The sequence below is a fragment of the Crotalus tigris genome, unplaced genomic scaffold, assembly GCF_016545835.1.
Source record: "Crotalus tigris isolate CLP2741 ecotype Arizona unplaced genomic scaffold, ASM1654583v1 scf7180000024453.458620722:586385, whole genome shotgun sequence".
Lineage (NCBI taxonomy): Eukaryota > Metazoa > Chordata > Lepidosauria > Squamata > Viperidae > Crotalus > Crotalus tigris.
In genome coordinates, this window is record NW_024100622.1 from 566,145 (window position 1) to 578,057 (window position 11,913).

Genomic DNA, 11,913 nt, shown 5'->3' on the forward strand with positions numbered 1-11,913 from the left:
ATAAACCATGCACTTCTTTTTTCAAGCTTTTGTGTGTGCTTAAAAAAAGTACAGTTTTAATGAATGAAATCTTTAAGAGCTTCATATTATTTTCCTGCAAAATGACATGCATGCTTTAATGAATAGCCCAGAGATGTGGTATTCATTCAAAATGCAAAGCTTGCTTATCTTTATATTTATTTAACAGTATAGGGTCATTTTACAAAGTAATGGATACATATAGCTAGTAATTGATCTATTGTAGCCTGAAAATTTGATTAGAAATTGGGAGACAGTAAATCTTAAACTCACCTTTTAGAGCTACAGTAAGTAATCTCTCTCAGTCCTAGGAAGTAGGTAATGGCAAAACATTTTTCAAATTCTTGCCAAGTCAAGTACATTGATAAGCCAAGGCAGTCAACACAACCCAATACTAATTTGGAGGCACAAAATAAAAAAAACACAGCAAAACCAAAATAAATAAATGAAAAATACCAGAAAGATGAGGTGCATCAGGAGATTGCTTGCACTGATCTATTTGTGTATTGAAAGGAAATATCAGGTAGACAAAATAGTTGGAAGTCTTTCACAATGAGCCTATGTTATGCTCCCTGAGTAAAGCTTGTCCCATTTATTCCACTCTTCATAGCTTCCTTATTGAATTAGTAGATTTGAAAAAGCATTCTAAGGATATGCAGCTAAATACAGTTTAGACTCCTTTAAATTTCGACATGCTTTGAATTCCACTTTGCTTTTCCCAGTTCAGAAAAGTAGAAATCGTGAACATGTACAATAAATCAAATTGGTGGGTTGTTCCATGAACCCCTGCGCTTCAATGTAGTTTTATTCATTTGCTATGTTCTTTTAGCATTTGAATAGGACCTGTGTATAATGTGTGTGATTTTACACCGTCTCATATTGTATTTTATACTGTGTAACTAGTGCATTTACATTATTTTAAGTATTTTATTTCAATCCCAGTTTCATGTTTTTATTGTTTGATGATATAGAGATCAGTAAAAATAATTAAGAGAAATATTCTTAAAATAGTATTTCTGACTTCCATATCATTTTAAAATCTTCTTAATAGGGATTATTAAGGGGGCATGCAGCTGGACTGACAAAATTGGTTCCTGATTATTGTTCTTTGTGTGACTTATTTTTTTCCCCAAAGAAATATACGTAGGGCAATTCATTTTGGAAAAGTCATATTGAAATTTTAGCATCTTCTGCAATCACATATTTCCATTTACTTCTATAGTTTCAAAATATGACTTTTAGAATTGATCTGTACAGCTTTTTGAAATGGAATCTTTTTGTAGACTTTCCAGCCAGTTCAGCCAATTAAATCCAATATTTTAATGCAAATAAACATTCCTGGGAAGAGACTATATAAAACTGATTACCTACTCTTTATCATAATGTAGATTCATCATAAAACAATATATAGGATGAAAAAGGAAATACCGAAAGTAAAGTTTGAGACAATTAAGAGTTTGGTCCTTCAAAGATTTGGAAATCTTACATTCAGCTTAATACTGTAAGTCTTCCTTCCAAATACAGGTGCTTAGGAATATACTGCTATCATAGATCCAATTAGATTTTCATACACATATCTTTGGCTGGTTTATGTTTAACACTTATATTTATATGTTTTGTTTCCTCCCTCTATCCTCCCCCCTCCTTCCTTAATTTCATAGGTCAGTCAAAGCAGGAAAATTCAGCTTTCATATTATTCTACCAGACTATGTCTACATTATTCTGAGCAATTTCTGGTGCCCAACTTCCTTGAAGTCTTAACTCATAAAGGTATTCTAATTACTGCATCATGCCATGACACATTTTCAAAACAAGTTAAGCAAGAGAAAATATGCAACACAGAAATATATAGGTGGAGTTTACTTCTTGCTTTTTGGTGTCAGTATGCCATCCCCCAAAACTTCCTCATGTAATAGACTCTGCTTCCCTATTTCTCTCATGCATGAGATTTATTTATTTATTTATTTATTTGTTTATTTATTGTTAATTTTATTTGCCACCCATCTCGCTATGTGTCTACAACAATAAAATAGGAAAAATGTAAAAATAACAATAGTAAAGGAATGAAAAAGTAAAACAAACAGTGGAAGTACAGTAATATGAAATTAAAAAAGATGAACTGGGGGGGCAGGAAGCACAAGGGAAGGTGGAGTCAGCAAGTTAGTCTAGTGACCCTCTCCAATGATGTACTCCACGATTAGGTCCCCAGGCAAACTGGCAAAGCCAGGCCTTCAGGGTACAAACCTTACCCTGGGGACAGGGGTGTTCCAGAGGACTAGTGCTACGGCAAAGAAGGCTCTTCTGGACCCCGTCAATCAGAGTTCCTTAACCAATTGGATCTTTGGCAGCCTCTTCTGTCGACATGAGTAGGAATCTAGATTTATTTAGAACTAAATATTTAAGCTGCAAAAACAAGATGGCTTACAGTCTTCAGACCATTGATTTAATGTATCTGTTTAGTATCATTTAGTAATTGTCTAGATCCCAGATATTTTAACCGTAACTCAACACCTCTGATTGTTTCAAAAGTGCAAGGTAAAGAGATTCTGGGAAAAGAAAGAATGATACAATTAAAACACTGACAGCTAACACTTTAGGAGTATATAGGATTTGAAACAAGTAGCTACATCCTGGTTTCATCGGGCTAAGATAGCTAAGGATATAGCTTCCCCAATCATGGCCATTTGGTGTGTGAGTGTAAATATCAACATGTACACAATCATTTAGTCACACAAATGCCATGGCTTACATACTTGCATTAGCGATCATGGCAAAAGTACATAATTTCTGTGTATCATTCTGCCACTATGGCTGTTTACTGCAGATACCACTGGCCCCAATATAAACATTGTGAATATGGAAATAATTGTTCTGATTATAGTAACAAATTTTTTGACACAAATCAGGCAATATTCATTGTTAGCTGGTGTATAAACTTTCTAAGGTGGTCACAGAATATTGAAAATACCAGTCACGAATGCAAGGAGCTGCATGTAAACAAATACAAGATTAGAATATATTATTGCTACTGTTCAGTTTATCATTGATCCATCTTATTAGTTAATTAATAACATATTATATGATTGAAATCCTTTATGACACCCATTCATGAAGATGTGTTTATCAGAAGAATTATACCTTTGTTATTTATTTATGCATTTGTTTAATATGTTCTTATGCTATCTTTTCTTTACCATGGGCTTAATTAGAGGTTTGGATTAGCTGGAATTGTGTTGGCAAAGAAGTGCCTTAATCACATGGACAAATGATTTAAAATAATTATTTTACACTAAAATCTTATATACTTGAGTTGCCAATATGATATACTTGAGCTCCTAAAACATTGATTATGTGTTCAGAGTCTGTACTAAAGTAAAACTGGACTGCAATTTTTATAATTCAAAAGAGAATAATAGTTAAAACATGGAAAGTATCAAATACATTCAAATCAAATCTAAGTTTTGTTCTGAGACTGCTGATCTCCTAGCCCCTTTGTTGTTACTTGCAACAAAGATGAACCAGCGTCTTGGTATCAAAAGGAGAGTTGACAAGAAAAGTATATGATGCATATTGTTCTCCTTTCTGCTCTACCCTTAATCCATGGCACCATGGATTCTAATTTATAGTGAGCTTAATGAATCTATTGATCTTAGAGACACTTCCTAAGTATGCAATTAATACAGGGATAAATTGCACAATACTCATGAGCAGCCAAAGAGAATTGTCCTTGATACTCTTCAAGTGATAAAAGGCAGATCAGAGGTAAAGTCAGGAGCAGCAGATCTCAATTCAGACTGAACCTTCTTTCTAACAATGTACAAGTTTGAACCATTCCTCCTGATTTAAAAAAACCCACTCTTATTTGAACATTTGGACTCAAAGCAGAAGAAAGTGATGTAAGATTTGAATCTTGCATTTCCTCTATGCATATGGCACAAGTCTCAACCTTTTCTTTTTAATTATTGTAATTTTAAAAAAAATACACAGAAACTCTATAAAAATGAATGAACAAGAATAGCAATATCCAACAAGTTAATTCACAATTTCATTATCAAAACCAATAAAATTCAGTTCAATAAACAATAGAAAATTACACACTGAATTAAAATACATCACACACAATCACGCTTATATTCGTTTAATAAAAGTGTATCATGCTGTATATTTCATTTGTCTATTCTTGTAAAATATTTGAAATCTGCAAATAGAATCATGCTGTGTTATTTTTTTTATCAATTGGAAATATAATTTTACAAATTAACATTTTTTATCTATTATTTGATACCAGGTGTATCAGTATTTTTCTAGCCTTTCAGTATAATTCTTTTATCTTGATTATTTCCCATACCCAGTATAATCAATATTTTTTTAGAAATGGTCAGATTGTGCAATTTTGTAATATAATTCAAGATAACATTGGCATCTTTAACTTAAAAACAAATCTTTTTGTTTTAATATTCTTCCCAAAAAGAAAAAAAAACAGACACAAATGAATGACATGAATGAATGTACCTTGACATTTCTTGTAACATCACCAAGAAAACCTACACTGTGCTTTATGATGATTTTTTAAAAGAGTTCAATAGACTCAGAATAAAATCTTTTTTCCAGTCTTGTGACTTTTCTAATATCTTTAATAGAAATTATTTTAGCAAGAATATATCCTTCAATCTCTCCTTGCCAGTCTTCTAGATCAAATCTCAGCCTGGTAGAATCCTAAGAGTGGCTGTTGTGTCACTTAACTTCATAATAATTTTAAAATTAAGATATAAAAAGGAATAGTGGAAATTAGTGCATTAACCATTATATTTACTGAAAAAACTCTTTAGACCTTGTATGAGCCCTGTAAAGTCTATTCAGCTACAACCTATTGCTATATTTGTCCATATCCTAACTGCACAGAAAAAAGGGCAAAAAATAAATTGGCTAGTAATGAATACTATTTTAATAATTTTAATAGCTAATTTGTTTTAAACATTTAATAAAATTATTGGTGAAATGTAAGAAACTTTGACAGTAAAACCCAGCCATAATATAGAAACCGCTGTATATTATATAATGTAAAACACTAAACTCTAAATCAAGCATAAAAATAACTAACCATGATCAAAACAATATAAATTACAAAGTGAAATGGTGCAAAACTATAAATTTATCCATATCACTAAAACTCTGTGTTTATTTGAAACTCCTGAAAGGTTGGTGTATAAACTTTATACATCAATTTGAGAAATGCAAATACTATTTTGAAATTTTTGCAAGCTCAGCATGGCTGTTTCAGACATGCTCTTCCAATTGTAAATATATTCACAAACTCCCTAAAAGTAGACTATCTCTGAGAAATGAAATGTGTCCTAGGCTATCATGCGACATGGCCAGCTGTTTCTGAAAATGAAAGGAGTTTCAAAAATAGATCAATGAATGTTAGTAAGTTGCACTACATAGAAAAAAAAATAAAAATAACTTATTATCATTCATTTACAGATGCATATTTAATATTGTATATTGCATAATACTGATATTGAAAATAAGGTTAGGTGAAAGAGGAAAACAAAAACACACCTACTAAGCTATATTAAAACCAGCTGGGTGACAATATGCTTACTACTGGCCCATGTTGAAACTGGGTGGATGGTGTATAGTTGCTCACAAGTGTGCTAATTTAATTTAGAACTTCATGTTAATTAGCGATATACATCTATTGCCAAACCTGTAATTGCACTTTTGGAGCAGGCAGCCTGCTAAAAGGGCTTTCCTCATGATGAAGTGAAATCAAGGGAAGTTGCTTGTCAGTTTCTTTCTGAAATGATGAAGACTTCAAAATAGTATTACTATTTTAAATATCCCTTTGATTGTTTACAATTTCCTCTTTGGTATTATTTTAGCCAATCATTTAAGATTGTATTTTTATGTGTGGAGCTGGATAATTTTAAATGGCTTCATAGAGACCCTAGTATAGATTTACTTATTGTATTCTTCCATCATGTAGATTACTTCATTTATTTCATAATATGGCAAACCAGCCCTGATACATTAGGTAATATTTCCTGTTCATCCTGTTGAGTAGATTCCTGGACTTCTACTCCGAAGTTTGTTATTTTTATCCAGTGTAAATGAAGCATATTCTTGAAATCATCAGAATAGACTAGACTGTTGGTTTGGTTTCTTGTATCCTTCATAATAAGAATATGCAGGTTTTCATATAATGGTTTTTCATAACATAAAAATAAATTTCTATGACCATGTTTAACATGAAAGATTCCAAGGCCTACATGAAATCTGAAAATACAATCAATTTTGAAAAATTGGTGATAAGATAATACTAAGTAATGGAAAAAAAGTACACTAGTGAAGTAGTTAAACTTATTACTACAGTTTATTACAAGAACTAGCAATGCAACATAGCACCCACAACATTATGAGATGGAGTTGGTAGTGGCTGCTGTATTTAAGTTATTAGTTTAATCATGTGCTCATTGCAGGAATCCAAATTAAAGTCCCCTACAGCTGCCATTTGAACCCCATGTAAGAGATGCATTGGCTTTATTCTGTGTTCTACACTTTGTAACAAGAGAGGACAAGTCTTCTGTGTGACAACTGTTCATTTGAAATGTAGTAAAATATTTCCATCAGCTTTCTCATAGCAATAGTTATATGGCAATGTGTTTCTCTTCTCAGCAACACACACATTAGTTAGTAAGGAGTGCATAGAGATGGGAAAGGCAGTGGGGAGAAGAATGAATGGACCTTTCTAATATTCATCATTTTATCTTTATCTCTATCTGTCTCTGTCTCTCTATCTCTATCTCTCAATCTCTGTCTCTGTCTCTCTATCTCTCTCTGTAATATATATCTATATCCATGGGGCAGTGGTGGGATTCAAATATGTGAACAACTGGTTCTCTGTGTGGATGCTATTTCCAGAAGTACATTCTGGGCCTGGGCCACAAAAAAATTAGCTACCGGTTCTGCCGAAGTGGTGCAAACTGGCTGAATTCCACCACTGCTGCGGGGTCCTTGGTGCTCTCTGAGATCAATTGCAGACGTTTCACTACCAAACTAGAGGTAGTACTAGAAGAGAGTGGGGTTTGCTCTCATTTTATATACTAGTAGCTTGATTTGTTTTTGTTGATGGGAATGATCTTGGTAGTTCCTTGATTAGGAACACATCAAGTGATTAGGACACATCAAGTCATGTGTCACGACATATCACAACTTTTTTTGCATTGCCGGAGCTGGGGTGGGCATGGCCCCGGCATGATGCAACTGGCCTGCGGGCCGGCAGTTTGACACCCCTGCTGTACAGTCTTCTCCAACTCTAGGGGCCATTGTTCATCTTCATTTCCTAGCCGAGGGAAGCCAGTGTTGTCTGAAGATGCTTCCATGGACATGTGACTGGCATGACTATGCACTAAAGCACATGGAACGTGGTTGCCTTCCCACCAAAATAATACCTATTTATTTATTTGCATTTGCATGCTTTCAAACTGCTAGGTTGACAGGAACTGGGGTAAGAATGGAAGGTCACCCCATCACATGGTGCTTGGGTCTCAAACTGCTAGCCTTCCAGTTGACAAGCCCAGCATTTTAACCGCTAGGCCACCACACTCCCTACTCACTGAAGGACTTTGGGCCAGTTATTATTTTGTAGCCTAATTTTCTTCAAAGGGCTATTGTAAAAAACACAGAAGGCAGTGCTGTATATGCCTTTTTAAATTCTGGAGGAAATATAATATAATGTAAACAAATAATTTAACAATAACATTAACTTGGGTCAGACATCAACAATCTGATTTTAGTTTTGAAATGTAACAGGCAGAGTGTTTACTATATTCATAAGTAAATATTTTCTTATGAACATATAATTACTACCATATTTTACAATGTTGAAATGTTGTGTTATTAAAAGTATGATGCTTTTCTAATTTGCGATACATGTAAAGGCAAATTTTGGAAATTCTCCCTCTAGTGGGCAAATTGTAGCAGTTTTCCATGTTTTACCATGTCTGTAAAATTTTTGTATATATAACAACAAAAAAATCTGTAATCCATACAGTTGCTAGGACCACCCAGTTGCTGGGAGGTAGGTGACATATACATTTAATATATTGTTGTTGTTGTTGTTGATATTATTATTATTATTAATATTATTATTATTAACTGGTATAATCAAAGGAAAAGTGCGTAACTTTAGTCTATGTGATGTATGTCTTTTCATTCACTGCTTATTCACTTTAGGACATTCTCCTTCATAACCTAGAATGTTAAGGGATTGAGTTCTCCTGCTATGCATAGACAACTGTTAGCTTTGTTTAAAAAGATGCAAACTGAAATAACTTCTTGTGAGAAAATTTCTAAGAATAAGTAGCTTTGATAGAAAGGCAGGGAGGCCCATCATGTTGCCCATACTGCTTTTCATTGCACTTGCTGGCCATCGTTACATTTCCAATTCACTATATAAATCTTTTATCATCAGATAGATGATAGATACTCATTGACCATAGGTAATATGACAAGAGGAGAACTTCTTCTAATGCTGTTTCTCCAGAATCCACGTGTTACTGTTTAACTTGTAACTGAAATGGTAGACAGGGCAATTCCATTTTTGAAATTAAAGAAAAAATCTGGAGGCAAGTGATTTAAAATTATTAAAAATAAGTATGCTCAGCATGTGGACTTTGAATTAGAAGCAAGCCTTCTATGTTCATCAGAAATTAAGATCTGCACATTCCTGATTCAGGCTAAAATGTAATTTTCTGTCCCTTATTTTTCACCAACAATCTTAAGGAAAAAACAATCCAATTTTTACTTTTGGTTTATAATTGATTCTTTTGCAATTTGAGTTAAAATATTTCTGAAGTTGTATGATATATATAAATATTACTTTTATAGGGGAATGGGATTCAAGCAAAGGAAAGTGAATAGGTCCATCAGTTTGTTAAAAAATACAGCCATTTTTTCTTCATTTGTTTTGCTCTTGCTTGATGATAATAGCAGAGCATCATTAAGTAAAGCTGAAGGATTTTGGCCACATTTATATCATTTGAAGCCTGATTTTATTTTTATTTTTGGTTTAGAGTGATTTGTTATTCCATAAAAGATATGGTTTATGACTTGTGTTACAAAAGGATTGCAGAAGATTCAATGCTCTCTTAAGGTGTCTTATAAACAGAAATGTATATAATATATGGTAGGATGGAAGATGGTCTAAAAACAAATATGCATATCAAGGTTAAGAGGTGCAGAAGAAGAGGAAGACTATAAATAAGATGGATAAATGAAATCAAAGAATGGTGGAATATCATTAGAAATATAAAAGTTGTTGCTGGTGATCTGTCAAGATGGCTTCTACAATCACCAGGAGAGAAGCCTGGCTTGTTGGCATCTGATCAGCTAATTATATTTCTACAGTTCTACATGAAAAACCATTGTTTAGTTACTGTTTTTTGCAACAAAAACTCAGAGCTGACTCATAGATAACTTAGAAATTTTGTTTGCTTTCAAACAAAATTAGAATTATCTTACCAAAAAGATTCAGTTTGATGAAAAGGTTAAGTGGACCATGCAGTTGCTCCCCACCCCATTGAAGGCACTCTAGTACTGAAGTTCATCTGGATTTTTAATTGGAAAACATCCAGGCACCCTATACTTCAGTTCCCAACTTCAGCACCACAGACCCATGGACAGGGATGTCTATTTCTTGGCACGGTGCAGCTTAAATCAGAGAAAGTTGGGAGGAGGTGGTAGGAGCAGAAAGATCTTTCCATGCTGGCGTAACCCAGTTACTCCGATTAGTCTTTGCCTCGAGACAGGCCAATACAATCTTGTAGCGGATACCAGAACAGAGTCGTTATTAGATCGCTGCGGGATGCGTGAGCGCGTTGGGGTGGGGAAGAGCATGGGGAGCTGCGCCAGGTTTCTGACTCCCCGACTAGCTGCTGACTCCAACCTCCCAGTCTGCGGGAGAAGCTGGTTAAGGGGGATGTCTAGCTACCATCTGACATCTTTCGAGAAAAGAAAGGCTATATCCACCATATACAGAACAAGAATTCTAATCTTCGGGAATATAACAGTGTGGCACAATTCGTTCTTTTGAGTCATGCGTCACAATGGTAAGTAGCGATTGCTCTACGACCACCACTATCACTCCCCATGGGTTTATTTCTATTTGGAGAGGGACTCTGAGAGGAAGAGGAGATCCGTGGACTTTATGCCGATATATACCAGTTCCGTTCTGTTACCTTTCTAGGAGAGAAGGACGGATAGAAACTCGATCCTCACAGCTGTCACTCCAGAACAGCTCTATTAACTTTCAGAATTTAGAGGGAATGCTTTCGGATCAATTTCTTTGAACATCCTAAACTGATGCTGCGTTGTTAGTGGTATCTCCGATTAAATGGTTTGCGATCCCATTCAAGTGATTTCTGGAGGGGCCGATGCAGAGTTGTTCCTCCCACCGCACTTCAGCCCAATCTCCAATAAAGTCGGAGGAATGCTGCTGATGTCAAGAGAAGGCGTGGGTCAACCTTTTTAGATGTAGGAGAGAGCAAATATAAGTACTACGAGTAGTAGAAGCGTCTGCTCCCGCGAGTTAAAGTCAAAGAAATATTCCTCAATCTTCTTGGAGATGACATTTTGCTTTTTTTCCGTTCAAAGGTTGTGTTCGCTGTCCTTAGCTGCTCGCATCAAATTCCGTGTAGGCGAAATAGCTTATAGCAGGGAATTCTTTGTTCGGCGTTCTGCTGCTCCCGATGAAATACGTGTTAGCCTGGTTTGGGTGCTATATGGTTAACGTCTCTGAACGGTAGTAGCTGTGCCGTGGGACGTTGGATACTAAAGCTGAATTCCTAAACACAGCCTTACGTGAGCTCGCAGCTGGTTGAAATTCATGGCACTGAGCGTCGTCCCACCGAACGTTTAATATTTTTACCTTCTCGGGGCGATTGAGAAGCGCAAATAAGCAAGTGTGGTGGAAATAATCGTTTTCCTTCTTATTACGTGTCAAGGTTATAAAGTCTGAGAACGATTGGTGTTAACGTTTAAGACACTTAGCTATATCTAGAAGGCGTCCATGGTGTTAAAGAGCATATATACCTACCTATCTTTAAAACAGCAACAAAAGGAGGAGCTCATTTCGCAATAAAGTACTTGATTTGAATATCTGGTGTCCTTCAGACCTTTTAAATTACATTTCTCTCCAAAAAGCTTTCTTCAGATAAGAGATAGTAGTGTAATTCATCTAAATGGCTCCGTATCTCTGGGATATTGTGATCAGATATTTTTATATGAATCATATAAGATGTGGACAATTTAAATGATGAAAGCTGTGTTGATCTTGTATGTCTGAAACTTAGTGTTTTCTATTTTTTTAAGTAATACCTAGGAGCAGGTGATCTGTTACTAATAACAAAGGAGAAGATTTGTAGCTCAGGGTTGACATGAGGGGTCCTTGGTGCTCTCTGAGCTTGCTTGTTTTCTTGCAGACGTTTCATTACCCTACCTAGGTAACATCATCAGTGCTGCACTAATCTGTTACTAAACCATGAAGAATGAATAGCAAGAGGACAGGTTGAAAACCTACTGAGGAATCAAAATTGTAGCATGAACCTACACGGATTCATTCAAATAGTGGAAAGAATCTAAGCCTAAAATCAAGTAATATTCTCTAAATTGTGCTACCAATAATATAAATCTTTATATTTTCGATGATGACTTCTTATAAGGTGAATTTTGTTTCCAAACCAAATAAACCTGCCAGTCAACAGATCAAAATATAATTAGGACAAGTATTTCAAATATTCCCATTGGATCAATGCAACAAAAGCATTGTTTTTTTTATTTATTTAATTAGATTTACTGATCTCCCATCTTACCTCAGGGTAACTCTTTTATTAC